The sequence below is a fragment of the Sapajus apella genome, unplaced genomic scaffold (genome assembly GCF_009761245.1).
Source record: "Sapajus apella isolate SASKATOON/1434 unplaced genomic scaffold, GSC_monkey_1.0 scaffold3, whole genome shotgun sequence".
Classification (NCBI taxonomy): Eukaryota; Metazoa; Chordata; class Mammalia; order Primates; family Cebidae; genus Sapajus; species Sapajus apella.
Window position 1 is genome coordinate 5,259,077 of NW_022436943.1, and position 18,465 is coordinate 5,277,541.

Consider the following 18,465-nt stretch of genomic DNA (forward strand, 5'->3'; position numbering starts at 1 on the left):
CAGCATTCCTCAGCTATACACCAGAACCAAGTTTTACTTTCTTGATATCATGCTCAGTTATATATTTTGACTCAGAAATCACCCAATTTGAGGATTTTTTTTTCTTAATATGATGACCATTTCAAATACCAATGAAAATGTTTTGTTTTGTTTTTTAGATTTTGTGTGTGTCTGTGTGTATGTTTATTAATGCCAAATGTTCTATTTAATACATTCTGTTAATCTGGCTTGTGGTGCTTCCTACTTAACAGTTCTTTGCTGATACAGAGAAAAAATGATGACATTTAATCAAAAAAGTAAATGATAACTAATTTCTTATTTCTAGAATCCCATTGGGCTTAGTATTTTGAATGCATTGTCTTATTTGAATTTGACAACACCCTTCATAATAATGTGGACATTATTATCATGTCCATACTATAGATGAAGAACCAGTGGGTTCAGGGTTATAAGCAATTTGCCAATGAAACACTGGAATTCAAATAGATCTGATTCCCTGGTGTTCCTAAAGACTCAACTCTAATGCCTCCCCTTATTTACCTAGAATCAAGAATTTCTCAAAGCACCCCAGGGTTGATCTCATTTGCCTCCCACATAACGAGGGAAACTGAGTGGCACATGTAGGTGATATAGCTGAGATCCCAGAGGCCACTATGCATTGACTGTAGTTTGTGGGTGACACTCCAGTATTTCTGCCTGTTTTGTATAATGAGACCTAAGAGGGTAGGTATCAAATTGTTCCTGCTCACTTTGTGCAGACAAAATGGTTACGTTTGAGTGACAGAAGTAAACAGATATTTAAGTGGGTCTGGGCTCTGTAAAAATTAGCTGCAAAAACAGCTTCTGCCTTTCTCAGCTCACCAGGACAGCCATAGTGAGAGTGAGGCAAGGCGAGAGTCACAGAGCTCCACATCGTTCTGTGGTTACTTTATATTGTCCCCCAGGCATATGTAACCAAATTGTCAACTCCCAAAACTTTCTTCCATGTGTGGCATTTCCTCTGAAGCAAGTTAGCTGGAAGAGGACAGGGACCTGGCAGGCTGCCTGTAGGCTAATCAACCCCACAAAAATAAAGAAACACAGAGCTAGGACCTGGCATCTGGTTGGATCCCATCCATCATAAGCTAAAATTATTGCAGAATGAATCTTCCTTTTTCATTCGCTGTCCCCATTGTTTACGTAAAATCTGATAGGGGCTCTGTGGGATAATTTGGCATCTCTCTGCACTCCACACTGTGTGCAGGTAGCATGCAGTGGTGGAAATGGGGCAGGCTATAGAGTGACACTTGAGAAGGTTGTTCAAACAACCATTCTCAGGCACCCTCACCATTGGCAGCAACCTCACCATTTCATGCAGACCCAGGCTGTAGGGAGTACTCAGTGTGGCAAGCACTCTAAAGCAACGGCCCCCAACCTTTCTGACACCAGGGACCGGTTTCATGGAAGACAGTTTTTCCATGGATGGGGTGTAGCAGGGGGTGGAAGGGGATGGTTTCCGGATGAAACTCTTCCACCTCAGCTCATCAGGCATTAGGCAGAGTTTTATAAGGAGCACTTAACCTAGGTCCCTGGCAGGCACAATTCACAGTAGGGTTCTCACTCCTATGGGAATCTACTGCTCCCACTGATCTTACTGGAGGTGGAGCTCAGGCTATAATGCTTGCTGGCTGACCACTCACCTCCTGCTGTGTGGCTCGGTTCCTAACAGACCACTGATCAGTACCAGTCCATGGCCTGGGGGCTGGGGACCCCTGGTCTAAAGCATCTAGCATGGGCCTCAGTTCATGGAAGTCACTTAAAAAATGTTAACTTTAATTCCCTCTTTGTTCATAATATTTTTGATGACTTGGATAAATTATTTTGTCCCAAATTCAATATAGATATGTGTGTGTGTGTGTGTGTGTGTGAGAGAGAGAGAGAGAGAGAGAGACAGAGAGACAGAGAAAGGGAGATTGAGACATACGATTTTTCTTCCCTATGACAACCCAGCTCTGTGCTCATGGACATATCCCTGGCCTAAGTAGCTCACAAGAATGTGGACTCTGGAGCAGGCTGCCTACATTTGAATGCCTGCCTTGTCACTACCTAGCTGTGTGACCTTGCAAGAGTCACTTAACGTTTCTGTGACTCAGTTTCTTCATCTGTAAAATGGGTATAATAACAATAGTACCCATCTCACAAAATTATCTTGAGGATTTGAAGAGTTAATCCACATAACTGCTAAGAACATTGCCTGGTACATAGAAGTGCTTAATAATCATTAGCTTTTTCTCTTCTGTAACTAGTCCTTCCTTGCCCTCTGCCTTCACATGTTATATCTGTTAAAACAGGAAAATTGATAGTTGCTGCATTTATCTTGTTTAGTGGCTGTGAAGGAAATAAGCAGTGCAGAGGACCTACTATGTGCAGGCACTAGCAGTTTATGAGGATCAAAAGTGAAAGAAATGTAAAATGAAGAGCAAAATTGGGTAAATATTTTAAAAGTCATATGATTTACGTTGATATTTTAAATGATTGGGGAAATTTCCATAGTACTAGAAACTGTTGCCTGTCACTCCAGGAAGATGGCTTTGTTGAAATTTCTGATACTGGAGATATGGAATTGGTGATATAACTAAAGGAGCAGGTGCCACTGGCAAATTTTTCCAAATTATGAATACCAGATTGTCCACAAGAAGAGTACCAGTTCTCCCTCCTCTCCAGCCCTTTGCATGTAGCCTTCCTTTGAAGTGCTGGTTAGTGACTGACTTTATGAGCTGATGGGTTTTATGGGGTTGTATTAGTTCATTTTTACACTGCTGATAAAGACATACTCAAAACTGGGAACAAAAAGAGGTTTAAGTGGACTTCAGTTCCACATGCCTGGGGAGGCCTCAGAATCATGACAGGAGGCAAAAGGCACTTCTTATATGGTGGTGGCAAGAAAAAAATGAACAAGAAACAAAAGTGGAAACTGGTGATAAACCCATCAGATCTCATGAGACTTATTCACTATCACGAGGCTAGCACAGGAAAGACCAGCCCCCATGATTCAGTTACCTCCCCCTGGGTCCCTCCAATTTTGGGAGCTACAATTCAAGTTGAGATTTGGGTGGACACAGTCACACCATATCATTCCACCCTGATCCCTCCAAATCTCATGTCTTCACATTTCAAAACCAACCATGGCTTCCCAACAGTACCCCGAAGTCTTAACTCATTTCAATATTAACCCAAAAGCCAACAGTCCAAAGTCTCATCTGAGACAAGGCAAGTCCCTTCCACCTATGAGCCTGTAAAATCAAAAGCAAGCTAGTTACTTCCTAGATACAATGGGGTTACAGGTATTGGGCAAATACAGCCATTCCAAATAGGAGAAATTGGCCAAAACAAAGGGGTTACAGGGCCCATGTAAACTCAAAATCCAGCAGGGCAGTCAAATCTTAAAGCTCCAAAATGAACTTCTTTGACTCCAGGTCTCACATCCAGGTCATGCTGATGCAAAAGGTGGGTTCCCATGGTCTTGGGAATCTCCACCCCTGTGGCTTTGCAGGTTACAGCCTGCTTCCTGGCTGCTTTCATGGGCTGGCATTGAGTGTCTGTAGCTTTTCCAGACACGCAGAGGAAGCTATCGGTGGATCTACATTCTGGAGTCTGGAGGATGGTAGCCTTCTTCTCACAGCTCCTCTAGGCAGTGTCCCAGCAGGGATTCTGTGTGGGGGCTCCAACCCCATACTTCCCTTCTGTGCTGCCCTAGAAGAGGTTCTCCATGAGGGCCCCACCCCTGCAGCAAATTTTTGCCCAGGTATCCAGGCGTTTCTATACATCTTCTGAAATCTAGGCAGACGGTTCCAAACCTCAATTCTTGACTTCTGTGCATCTGCAGGCTCAACACCATGTAAAAGTTGCCAAGGCTTGGGGCTTCTACCTTCTGAAGCCACAGCCTGAACTGTACATTGGCCCCTTTCAGTCAGGCTAGAGCAGCTGGGACACAGGGCACCAAGTCCCTAGACTACACACTGGGTCTCTGACATGGCCTGGGGATACTTCTCCATGGTCTTAGGAATTAACATTAGGCTTCTTGCTACTTATGCAAATTTCTGCAGCCAGCTTGAATTTCTGCTCAAAAAATAGACTTTTCTATTCTTCTGTATTGTCAGGCTACAAAGTTTCTAAACTTTTATGCTGTTTCCATTTTAAAATGGAATGCTTTTAACAGCACCCAAGTCACCTTTTGAATGCTTTTCTGCTTAGAAATTTCTTCCACTAGATACTCTAAATCATCTCTCAAGTTCAAAGTTCCATAAATCTCCGGGGCAGAAGAAAACACCACCTGTCTCTTTGCTAAAAACATAACAAGAGTCACCTTTGCTCCAGTTCACAACAAGTTCCTTATCTCCATCTGAGATCATGTCATCCTGGATTTCATAGTCCACATCATTATCAGCCTTTTGGTCAAAGCCATTCAAGAAGTCTTTAGGAGGTTCAAAACTTTCCCACATTTTCCTCTTTTTCTGAGCCCTCCAAACTGTTTCAACCTCTCCGTTATCCACTTCCAAAGTTGCTTCCACATTTTCATACATCTTTTCAGCAACGGCCCACTTTACTGATAACAATTTACTGTATTAGTTCATTTTTACACTGCTGATAAAGACATACTCGAGGCTGGGGAAAAAAAGTGGTTTAATTGAACTTACGGTTCTACATCGCTAAGGAGGCCTCAGAATCATGGAAGGAGGCATAAGGCATTTTATTTATTTTATTTTAGACAGAATTTCCCTCTTGTTGCCCTGGCTGGAGTGCAGTGGTGTGATCTGGGCTCACTGCAACCCTCCTAGGTGATTCTCCTGCCTCAGCCTCCTGAGTAGCTGGGATTACAGGCATGAGTCACCGTTACAGGCATGAGCCACCACGCCTGGCTAATTTTTGTATTTTTAGCAGAAACAGGGTTTCTCCATGTTGGTCAGGGTGGTGTGGAACTCCCGACTTCAGGTGCTCCGCCCACCTCAGCCTCCCAAAGTGCTGGGATTATAGGCATGTGCCACCGCGCTCACTAAAAGGCACTTTTTAAATGGTGTCGACAAGAGAAAAATGAAGAACAAGCAAAGGAAGAAACCCCTGATAAACCCATCAGATCTTGTAAGACTTATTCACTACCACGAGGCTAGCATGGGAAAGACCAGCCTCCATGATTCAATTACCTCCCCTGGGTCCCTCCCACAACATGTGGGAATTCTGGGAGCTACAATTCAAGTGGAGATTTGGGTGGGGACACTGCCAAACCATATCAGGGGTATGATGTGAAAGGAACTGGAAAAGTTTCCACCCAGAAATGGCCCCTATTCCCATTGTCTGGCATGTGCATCAGGAGCTGGTCTCCACCTCTTTCTGTCCCCTGGTTTCTTCTATACTCATTCCATCTGCTTATAGTTTCCTGGACACCTCATGCACTGATCATCTTCAGGCCTTTGCTCTTGCCCTTCCCTCCGCATAGAAATCTTTCCTTGCTTATACGAGAACAAACAGAAAAAGAATACACAGTGAATATTGAAAGTCTCAATTAAGTGATCCTCTTTTTCATTTAGCCTTCCTAAGTACCTTCTCCTTCAACCAAAAGTTGATTGACCATGCCTTTCCTGGTGCTCACTGCAGGTGGTTTAATGAACCTATGCACGGTCCACAAACAAAGGGTAAAGGGAACAGTTGTAACACTGCATTACTCTTGCCAGTGAAATGTCCATATACCTTATGAACTAGAACTTTTTGAATAAGAAGATATATCTTAATCATCTCAGCTTCCCCAAAACCTAGCAAAGTGCCTAACATATAATGAATAATCAATAAGCATTTCTTGGAAGGATCGATGAATGAATGAATAAATGAAGAGGCTTAAATAACTCTTGGTATTCAGAAAGCCAGGGAGAGGCAACTGAAATCAACTGCTTTCACCACTTTGAGCTGCTTTGGATAAATGGTACCAGAAGAGAGGCTCAAATTCTTAGCTAAAATAGATTCTGGCAGATTTATTTTATCTCATCTTCTTCATTGCAGTGCACTTTGATCAGTGTATATGATGTAGTACGTGTTCGAGTAATGTTTGATGAATGGATAGAATATCAAAATTACTGCATTTTACTCACAGGACCTTGGCAGAATCCTATAAGAAGGTGGACCCCATAGTCTAAAGCCTGGAGAAACAGTGACAGACACTTTCTAGGAGATGAAATAGGAGCTGCTACCCTGAAAACCCCAGCACCAATCAGATGCATTAGCCATTGTGAGGCATAACCCACTGAGGGCAGAGCCCAGAGAGGACATCTCTTCCCTTCTGCTATCCCCCTACTGGTGGTTCAATTTCTTTCTCAGAACATATATGATAACATAATGTTTTGAACATTTTGAATGATGTTAATGTTATTTCTCTTTTCTTTTTATTGTTTCTCTTTTCTTCTGCCATGATCAACTTCCTAATCAATACAAAATAATGTTGTGGAAAAGTAATGAAAAAATAAATAAAAATTATTATTGGAGTTTCAACATTCAAAGTACAATTTTACAGCAAGATAAAAATCTGGAAGGCAAATATTATTGAGTGATAATATTCTAAATTACTGTAGTGCCTTTTAATGTATCAATATGAGCCCTGGTGGAATATTTCATACAGTTTTATGTAAGGGTGAAAAGAAGGGAACATAAAAGAAAAGTTTGCCTCTTCTAGACCTAAGGGAGTGTGGAGAGGGAATGATGGAGTGAAGAGCCCAGAGAGGTGGGAAAGAATGCAGTCAGCTGAATATCTCCTCTCTGGGTCTTCAAACCCCACAGGGTGAGGAGGGCAGTGGATAGGTTAGTACCAGAGCAAGAACACAGGGATTCTTGACCCACCCTTTGTTGGATGGAAACAACTAGGACACGAGCCTCCTGTAGTTCAGAGTGTGGAGTGGGACATGCAGATTGAGAAAGGGACAAATCTGTGCACCTGAGTTTCCCCTTGTTCTCCCACAGTATGAATGCCAGTCTGAGAAGCCACAGATCTGCCTCAGACTGCTGGGATGGAGGCTGAGGTGACCTGTAGCCTCAGCTCCAGGGTTGTTCCAGCTGGGTTCATAAGTTGCAGATATGGCAGAGACTCAAAAGGGTCTTCACCAGCAAGAGTGGGGTGGGGAATGAGGCAGGTCTTCATGGAGGAGCCCCCATACTCTAAGCAAACAAAGCAGAAATAGACCACAAGTCCATTGGCCACAGATGTCAGCTGTGGGTGCCAGCTGGAGACACCAGCCACAGGGTGGTGCCAGTCACTCCTCAGCAGACACCAGGCACCTCACACCCAAGCACAAGTGCAAATCCACAGTCTCCCTTCCCCCAGAGTCATGACCCATGGGACCCAGAGAGAAGCAAGCAAGAAAGAAGACAGCTGTGAAGAACTGAGCAGAAAAACTAGTTAATATAGAGTTTCTGCATAAATAATTGGGCCAAACTAACTTAAAATTGGACTAAATATACTTGTTTTTTTTTCTTTGCTACCCAAATAGGTGGAAGGCTCATTAAAAATTATATTAAGTATAAAGAAATAAAGTAGCTAATTTCCTTTGCATACCTGAATGTTGCATGAATAATCTGGGGACTCTGCTACTCAGAGGCAATCTTGATCCCTGTCATGGGCTTGGGAAGGATATGATTTGCAAGGCAAAGCCAGGAGCAATTCTATTCAATATCATACCAGGAGGAGTTCCAGAGTGTGGGATACTCTGATTCCCTGTCATATCTCCATGTCTTCCCTTCTCACCTCTGAGCCTTCTCTTTTCCTCTACCCTCTCCTCTTTCATCTCTTGATCCTTTTCTCTTCAAAGAAAATGCACACAGATGGGCAAGCTGTCTCAGAGTGGTTCCTTTGTGAGCTGTTCAGACATTCAGAAGTCAAGCTGAACTATGTAAGCCCTGAGATAGCACCTCTCTGCCAAAGTTACAGGTATCCCCAAAGAACGTGACAGTGCTATTATTAATCAAGCATATATTTTCACTTCAGAGACAAGGGAGGAATACGAAAAGGAAGGACAAAAGCTCTGTAGAGGATTTCACATTTAGCTGATGAATATGTTAGTGAATTGAAGAAATCCTCAAAAACCTTAGCAAGTGGAACATTCCTGATGTAGTGCGTTAACTGGAGTAACCTAACATAATAACCATAAGGAAAAAACAAGTCATGCTCCCCAGAGACTATCTATAGTCATAGAAAGAAGATGTGGAACTTTCAGTAAATAACTAATTGGTGTGATCCAAAGTGTTTTGACTACTAATGGGGTCTCTATTTGGAAATATGAACTGTTCTTGCTTTGAGGTTTTTCACACACAAAATAATCCTACTCCAGTGAAATTTCTGAGTGTTTAGTAAATGACAAAGTCTTGGAAATTGGGATTAGAACCAAGCAATTTCAAGGCCCATCTGCAGGACAAAGACAAGCAGGTAATAAAACGCCCTGCTCTGTTTCCTCTTTGGCCTCTTTTAGTTTGTGTGAACTTTTCACCCAAGAACATTAAGCTCAAAATCAAATTCAATTTGAAGCAATTGTGAGCCACACAACTGGGTGAGAATGAAGGGCTCTGTATTAAAATGAGCTCTTCCATTAGAAATGACTTCTTGGATATCTTTTGGTCTCCATTGGTGATGACAGGAAAGTAGCATCAGCTGAGCTCCAACTATTGTCAGGCATACCACTGGTTAGTCTACATGGCTTATTTTGTTTAAACCTCACCCTAGTCCTAGGACTTGAAATGTTATCTTCATTTCGAAGATAAAGGATCATTTGGTCCAGCCCCTTGGGCGAATTCCTGAACTACCAGGGTATATGTTTGTCCTTCCTTCTCCCCAGGCCTCCAGAAAGAGAAGCCTCTCAACCTCTCAATATGGCCCCTTTCTGAAGATTTCAAACATAAATTGTCATTTGCAATCCAAGTCTTCCTTAGCCATTGATTTCCTTAGAGATTAGACCACTTCACAACAATGCATGGGTAGATAAGACAGCATCACAAAGAGGAAGGTTAGTAGACAGGAAAGACAATGAGTAAATTTCAAGGCACTGAACTTTGCTCTATAACTATGAAATACAAGTTATGCTCTTATATTACAAAAGAACTATACACCTTTTATTTTTAAAAGTAAAATGTTGTGCAGTATTTGATAAAGAGAGTGAAATTCCTCTGAAATTCCACCCTTGGCATGTTACCATTAGCTGTTGGTCTTTAATAAAGAACTGTCTCAGGAGGGAATGTGGCTAAGTTCTTGGTCTTTGCTGCTGCAAGTCAAAAACAGGTCTTTCGTCAGTTAGAAACAGTGAAAAGTGCACACTGGTTTTGAAGCCAGACAGACCTGGACTTGAATCTCAGCTCTGACCTTGGGCAAGTTACTTAAATTCTCTGAATCTGTTTCCTAGATGTCAAATGTCATGACAGCACTAATTCATAAGGCTATGGAGAGGCGGAAAGGTTAGGCATGCAAAGGTCTTGGCATGGTGTGTGGCACAAAGTAGGCATTTGATAATTGTGTCCAATTGAATATCACAGATGTTCCAGATCCTTTTGCCTGCAATGTAAAATTGCCAGCTGCTAAGACAATTCCCCAACCTCCCCGTTATTATTTTTTCACTGAGTTAATGGCTGGACTTCAGACACATAACATACAGAATAAGCTCTTGGTTAAAGTTTGTTGATTTTTAACACAAGGTGTCTATAGGAGTTTTCTTCCATTTATGTTTTCTTTATTGAATACTTGAAGGTACTCATAAAGTAAATACCCAAATTAGCAATGATTTTATGATATCATTTTCAGACTCTTAAAATAAATTTTACTTCTGCAATAAAAGTTGATCAAGCCAACTTTTGATCAACCGAAACCTTGGGGCTGCCCTCTTCAGTCTTTGGGTGGGGGCTGGGGGTGTTGATGTCATAGGGAGTCTTGAAATGGGGAAGGCTGTTTCTTCCTAATGAATGCCCAGCCATCCCACTTGGTTTGGTCAAAAAGCAAGAAGCATAGTCTCAGGCTCTGTCAGTGCCAAGATCCTGTCACTCCTAATGTGCTCCTTTCCAGCTGTGGCCCATAATGCCTCTTCAAACAAATTATTCTGCAACGATTGATCGTGTCGCACTCCCTTTGGATGGCCCATAACCAGATTTGAGAGTTTAGACAGAAATACTGCCTGACAGATGATCCACGTTGGAGCCAGAAGGCTTAAAGTACAACATCTCCTAACCAACTTGCCAGTGTGGGACATGCCCAGGGCCCACACCTAACAACTGTGTCGGTGGTAACAAGGCCTGTATGCTGAAACACTGAGCTGCTTCCTGTCTGCATGGCCTCAGGGCTTGAGAGCAAGGGCCCATCTGGACTTTTCATCCTAAGATCCCAAGAACCTCCATCAAACAAGCAAATAATTTTGTTAATAATCTGTCTTAATCCAGCTGGATGATTTTCTCCATAAGAGCAAGAAATTTTTGTCTGTTTTGTTTATTGTAGTATGCCTGGTTCCTAGATACATGCCTGGCATATAATAGGTACTTAAATTGTATTTGTTACATGAGTGAATAAGAGGAGATTCTAAGAGTAATGTCTTTCCTCAGTTTTTCTCAAGAGAAGAGAAATTTCAACAGAAATAAGCAGGTATGGAATATGCTGATTATGGGAATTTTCTTTATTAAAACTGAGACATTTCAAGATACCTGTTCATCATTATAATAGGTGTTTAATTCTGAGGTTCAGTTGCAGTGCAGTCAGTGAAGTTCCTTCTAGATTACCAGATAACATTACAAATGTGCTCATTTTAATTTACTTTTACTATTACTAATAACTAAAGATTTGAAATGGCCACATGTGTCATTTTAATAAGAATTGGATTTTAGTAATTAACCTGTCAAAAAGAACCATGATTTAGCCCATCAAATTCAGTGTAAGTTTATTCTTTATATTTGAAGCATGGGAGTAATTTAAAGGAAGTTCTAGAAATAATTCATCCTCTGATGAAGTCTGAGAACCAAAACAGTTTAATAATTCTTTCTTCATTTATTTAAAAGGATTTACTTCTTGTAATATCTAGCTATGGCTGACTCTGACCACACCAAAAATCTGTCATTTTCCCTTATGGCACTGTCCTCACCTGACATATGTTCCAACTGTGGCCATTTAACATGAGTTGACTTGTTTACTTGTTTAACATTCATCTCCCTTGGTTAGATTATAAGCAGGGATTTTTGTCAGTTTTGTTTGTGTTGCTTCCCTGGTGTCTACAATAGTGCACCAGGAATGTGCTAAGTGCTTAACAAACATTTGCCAAATAAGTAAATTAGTTAGAATTTATGTTACAGATCCCCATATCTGTGTAAAAGTACCTCAGAGAAGTGATGGCAATAACAGGAATTGGCTCCCAGGACATTCATTGTAGAAGGAGGAGGTCTGGACTTGGACAAGTAAGTGATCAAGGCAGCTCCACTCTTTTCTAGATGTGTTGCCATCAAAGCATTTAATCTCCCCAAGGCTCAGTTTAGACATTTTCAAAATGGGAATAACAATAGCTATTGGATAAGTTATGAAGATGACATAAGATTAAGGATAGAAATGTACATTGCACAAACTGCTAAGACTTACAGAAGCATCAGACTTCTTCATGCGTTGGATAGACACGTGTGTTGATGGAATGAGAGTCTGAATTGCACTAACCAATTACTTATTTCAATCTGTCTGCTGAAGAGTCTATACTAATGGATGCTCAGTTGTCACAGCAGGTGCATAAAGGAAGATACCTTCTCCACGAAATTGTAGGGATGAAGGAATCATCAGAATCTTCTAGGAAGGTCCTAAAATTATATATTCTTAAGTGTAATAGCTGTATTACTTGTTCATAGTCATTTGTGTTCCTGGCTATACCCAGGGTTGTTGCCATATGTGCCATGCTTTCCTTTAGGTAATTTATTCCTCACCTCAAAAACTTTGGCATGGCCACAGGTTTGCCTTAGTCAATGAATTATAAGTGGACATGATGCATGCCACACCAATGTAGAAACACTAGATGTGTTGGCATCCCTTTGAGCTTCTTCCCTCAGTTATGAGAACGGCATGCCCTTGTTAGTGGATACTCCTTTAGCCTGGCTTCTGGAGTGAGAATACACATGCATCTAATGCATCCAGGTCAAGCCCAGGCAAGCCCAAGAAACCTGCAGCAGACTCACAGCCCTCATGAAACATGAGCACACATGTTTGTGTGAACCACTGAGATGTTCAGGTGGTGTATTATCTTAGCAAAAACTAATCTCCACACTCACTGAAGTACAAGCTCTGAGGTTCAGGAATCTGTGTTTTAAAAAGTTCTTTATCTGATTCTGGTAATAAGTCAACTTTAGGAACCATTCTCCTGGACTATCTACACCCCCTTTTCTCTTTCTTGCCACCTGCCCATGTGAACAGAGCTTGACGAATGCTTCCACTGTTCCTATAACTCAGCAAGTAGCATTCCTGATTGTCAGGCCAGGAGGAAAAGAAAGAAATGCTCCTCTGCTTTGGAGATGGTGATAAAAGTGGAGCTGCAGAGACTGAATTAAATCAGAGGCTTTAGGGTCACCTGACCTTTCCTCTCCAGCACTTTATTGGGAATGTGATAGAATAATTTATTACTGAAAAAGCAAGATAAAACCTATGGAAGGATATACTTTGTTATAGGCCAGATGGTTTGGATTTGCGTGTGGTAATTATTCTAGTTTCTGACAATCCCTAATAAGTTTGCCTGCGTTAGCTACTAAATTATTTTTGGCGAATCAATGCCCAGCAGTTCTGCCTGTCGACAAGGTCTTGAGGCACCCACAAGGGGCAAGAGAACACTGTCAATGGTCACTGGTGGAAACCAAGCCTGTGGTTCTAAGGAAGACTTTTCATTTTACTGACTAGCATCTCAGCTATAAAACCAGAGCCTGCATGTTTGGATTCTGAAGAATAATGACCTTTTTGTTCACTGACCTCTTGTATTTAGGCTGCATAAAAGGTCATGGACAAGGATAAAAATCACTGTATGTTACATGAGTAAAAAACACTCTTTCAAATTTATTAGATAATCTTTCATAATCATGATTTTCTCTTAATAAGGATTAGACAAGACTCCTTGAAGGATCAGATCTGTAACAAATAATACTACTTCTTTCAATGTTAGTGACATTTCAGTAAGGAGGCTACCTGTTTTAATTGTTGTTGTTGTTTGAAGGGGAAACAAAGAGATAAAGAAATATTTTTATTAACTTTTATGAAATAATAACAGAACCTGAGTTTTGCTCTTATTTTGGCTTGAAGACTGAATGTATAAATTGTAACTAATTGTTCTCTTCATGTTATAAAAGTAAAATTCCCAAAGCCTTGGGATTATAGTCAACAGGATAGAAAAGGCTATTTTATGTACTTAGCTATGGCCAAAAAGACTTTTTGAAAATAGTATTATTACGGAGCGTGGGACTAATCTACTAGAATCCCCTGAGCCTTTCTTTCACTACAGATATCTTAGTAGATCCAGAGGGTACAATCACTCATGACAAGCAATGAATATACAACAGGCTTCTAGTATATTCATTTCATCAACATAAGGAACTTGAGAATATCTATATTCAAATACATTGAAATGGGCATATTTAGAGCCAAAAGCTATGTAAATCCCCATTACCCCTTGAAAATGGTCATCTACATTCCTGTAAATGTAGCTTTCCTCAGCTCCTATTCCCCATGACTCTCAGAAGTATGAAATTGATAAATATCCAATTACACCTTGTAGAGGAGACTGAGCAACGAGCATTCATACTGGCCTCACTTATTTATTTTTTAAGTGTGACTATCTTAAGTGTTACTTGGATAACAAAATCTCAACCTGAAACACCTGGAGCCAGAGGTCCAGGATACTCTAGCTGATGATCATATGTACTTACTTACACTCCCTGCTGTGATGCTGGCACACAAGGTGAAAAAGCAGAGGCAGGTGTGCTACTTTTTTGAATAAAACCTTAGTATGAGTTTGGTCACTTGGTATTTGCCATTTCTTCCAAAAATGAAGACCAAATATTCTTTGTAATTAAAGTTTCTGCATATTTAGATTCTCTTTTACAAGGTATATAATTCTTTTTTTTTTTTTTAAGTTAAGAAGACATTTGAAAATCTATTGCAAGCAATAGGCCTATCCTCACCAGAAATCCAAGTTTCAGGGGCTTATAAAGCCCTGGTTAAGAGCTCACAAGATAGTGAAAACAGCATGGTACAAAAACCTACAGCTAACATCATACTTAATGGCAAGAAATTCAAAGTTTTCCCACTAAAATCAGTAACAAGGCATGGATGTTTTCTCTCAATATTCCTTTTCAACATTGTACTGGAGTTTCTAGCTAATGCAATAATATAAGAAAAGGAGCCGGGCGCGGTGGCTCAAGCCTGTAATCACAGCACTTTGGGAGGCTGAGGCGGGTGGATCACGAGGTCAAGAGATCAAGACCATCCTGGTCAACACAGTGAAACCCCGTCTCTACTAAAAATAAAATAAAAAAATTAGCTGGGCATGGTGGTGCGTGCCTGTAATCCCAGCTACTCAGGAGGCTGAGGCAGGAGAATTGCCTGAACCCAGGAGGCGGAGGTTGCGGTGAGCCGAGATCGTGCCATTGCACTCCAGCCTGGGTAACAAGAGCGAAACTCCATCTCAAAAAAAAAAAAAAAAAAAAAAAAAAGAAAAGGAAATGAAAGATATACAGATGGGGAAGAAAAAAATAAAACCGTCTTTATTCACGATGGTTTGATTGTCTATGTAGAAAACCCAAAAGTACTGACAAAAAACTATTGTAATTAAAGTCAGACATGGTGGTATGTGTCTGTAGTCTCAGCTACTCAAGAGGGTGAGGTAGAAAGATCACTTGAGGCCAGCAGTTTGAGGCTACAGTGCAGTATGATTGCACCTGGAAAAAGCCACTGCACACCAGCCTGGGCAACACTGTGAAATTCCATATCTTAAAAATGAAAAAAAAAAAAAAACATCTCCTGGAACTAATCAAGCAATTATTGCAGGGCTGGAGAATACAAGGTTAACATACATACAAAAGTCAATTCCTTTCTTATATACCAGCAATAAACAATTAGAATTTGTAATGAAAAACACAGTGCCATTGACATTAGCACCCAAAACATAGCACCCTCCAAAATGAAATACTTAGGTATAAATCTAACAATATATATATAAGATATATATGAGAAAAACTACGTAACTCTGATGAACAAAATTAAGAAGAACTAAGCAAATGAAAAGATATTCCATGTTCATAGACAGGAAGACTCAATATTGTCAAGATGTCAGGCTTTCCCAATTTGATCTGCAGATTCAACACAATTCCAATCAAAATCCAAGCAAGTTATTTTATGAATATTTACAAACTGATTCTAAAGTTTATATGAAGAGGTACAAGACCTAGAATAAACAACACAATATTGAAAGGGAAGAACAAAGTTCAGAGAACCAACACTATCTGAAGTCAAGACTTACCATAAAGCTACACTAATTAAGACAGCATGGTACTGGCAAAAGAATAGACAAATAAATCAATGCAATAGAACAGAGATCTCAAAAATAGACTCACATAATATAGGCAACTGGTCTTTGACAAAGGAGCAAAAGCAATACAATGAAGCGAAGAGTCTTTTCACAAATGACGTTGGAACAGCTGTACATCCACATGCAAAACAATGAATCTAGACACAGATCTTACACCTTTCACATAAAGTAACTCATGGATCATAGCCCTATGTGTAAAATGCAAACCCATAAAACTAGAAGTTAACAAGGAGAAAATTTATATTATCTTGGATATGGTGATGGCTTTCTAGATACAAAACCAAAGGCACAATCTATGAAAGAATTGAAAAACTTAAAAACTTCTCTCTAAAAGATAATGTCAAGAGAAAGAGAAGCCACAGATATACAAATGGCACATAAGCATATAAAAAGATGCCTCACATTATATGTCATTAGAGAAATATGAATTAAAGCAAGATATCATTATCCACCTATTAGAATGGCAAAAATCTGGAACACTGATACAAAATGCTGATGAAGATGAAGAATAGCAGGAAGCCTCATTTATTGCTGGTGGAAATGCAATATAATACAGCCACTTTGGACGGCAGTTTAAGTTTTTTATTTTTAAATATTTAATTGACATATAAAAATTATACATATTCAAGTTGTATAATATGGTGACTTGATATGTATATACATCATGTGTGATTACCACAATCAATTACTGCACCCATTACCACCCACAGTTACTGTGTGCATGTGTGTGGTGAGGACACTTAAAATCTGCTCCCTTATCAAATTTCAAGTAAACAATACAGTTACTAACCATAGTCACAATGCTGTACATTCAATCCTCAGAACTAATTCCTCTTATAACCAAAATCTCCCCATTTTTCCCACCTCCAGCTTCTGGCAACCACCAGCCCATCCTCTGCTTCTACAAGTTGAACTTTTTTAGATTTCATATACAAATGAGATCATACAGTATTTATCTTTCTGTGTCTGACCTATTCACTTAGCATAATGTCCTCCAGGGTCACCCGTGTTGTCACAAATAGAAGAATTTCCTTCTTTTCAGAATTTAAGCAGAATTTCCTTCCTTCTTCTTTAAGTCTTAAAAAAGAGTTTAAGTGAGTTTCTTATCTACTTGGATATTTACCCCTTATTAGTTTTATGGTTTGCAAATATTTTATTCCAATAGTAGGTTGATTTTAATTTTGTTGATTGTTTCCTTTGGTGTGCAGAAGCTTTTTAGTTTGATATAGCCCCCCTTGTTTATGTTTGCTTTTTTTGCCTGTGCTTTTGGTGTCATATCCAAAATTTACTATTGAGACCAATGTCAAAAAGTTTTTCCCTTTGTTTTCTTCTAGAAATTTAATGGGCTCATTTCTTACATTTAAGTCTCTAATCCATTTTGTTAATTTTTGTATGGTGTAAGAAACAAGCCCGGTTTTGTTCTTGTGCCTGTGGATACGGATATCCAATTTTCCTAGTACTATTTATTGAAGAAGCTGTCCTTTGTCCATAGTATATTCTTGGTGTACTTGAAAAGGTTAGTTAACCACATATGTCTGAACTTATTTCTGAGCTCTCTATTCTGTTCTATCGGTTTATGTGTCTGTTTTAATGCCAGTACCATAGAGTTTTGATTACTATAATTTTGTAATCTAGTATAAAATGAGGGAGTGTGAGGCCTCTAGTTTTGTTTTTCTTTCTCGTCAGGGTGTGTGTGTGTGTGTGTGTGTGTGTGTGTGTGTGTGTGTTTGCATATGCATTTTAGGACCGTTTTATCTATTTCTGTGAAATATGTCATTGAAATTTTGATAGGTATATAAATCTGTAGATTGCTTTAGGTAGTGTAAACATTTTAATATTAATTCTTCCAATCCTTGAACACAGAATATATTTCCATTTATTTTGTATCTTCTTCAGTTTCTTTAATCAATGTCTTATAGGTTTTAGTATATAAATCTTTTACCTCAAATTTATTTCTAAGTATTTGATTTTTTATGCTATTGTAAATGGGATTATTTTCTTAATTTATTTTGGAAGTCGTTTATTGTTAGTGTATAGAAATGCAGCTGATTTTTTTGTGTTAATATTGTATCTTACAGTTTTGCTGAACTTGATTATTACTTCTGACAATTTTTTGGTGAAATCTTCAGGGTTTTCTGTATGCAGGGTCATGTCATCTACAAACAGAAACAATTTAACTTCTTCCTTTTCAATTTAGATGTCTTTTATTTCTTTATCTGAACCGATTGATCTAGGTGGGACATCCAGTACTACATTGAATAGTAGAAGCAAGAATGGGCACACTTATCTTATTCCTGATCTTAGTGAAAGTCCTTTTAGCTTCTCACTGTTTAGTATGATGTTAGCTATGGCCTTATCATATATGGTCCTTATTATGTTGAGGTACATTTCATCTATACCTAATTTGTGGAAGGTTTTTATCATAAAAAGATACCAAATTTTGTCAAATGTTTTTTCTGTATATGTTGAGATGATCATGTGGTTTTTATCCTTCATTCTGTTAATGTGGTATGTCACATTTATTGATTTGCATCTGTTAAACCAGCCTTGCATCCCAGGGATAAATCCCACTTGATCATGGTGTATAATCTTTCTGATGTGCTGTTGAATTTGGTTTGCTAGTACTTTGTAGAGCATTTTTGCATCTATGTCCATCAAGGATATCAGCCTATAATTTTCTTTTCTTATAGTGTCCTTATCTGTCTTTGTTATAAGTTTAATGCTGGCCTTATAAAATTAGCTTGAAAGTGTTTCCTCGTTTTGAGTTTTCTGGAAGAGTTTGAGAAAGATTGGCATTAATTCTTCATTGAATTCTTGGTAGACTTCACCTGTGAAACGATTAATTTAGGGATTTTTTTTGTTGGCAGGTTTTTTATCATTG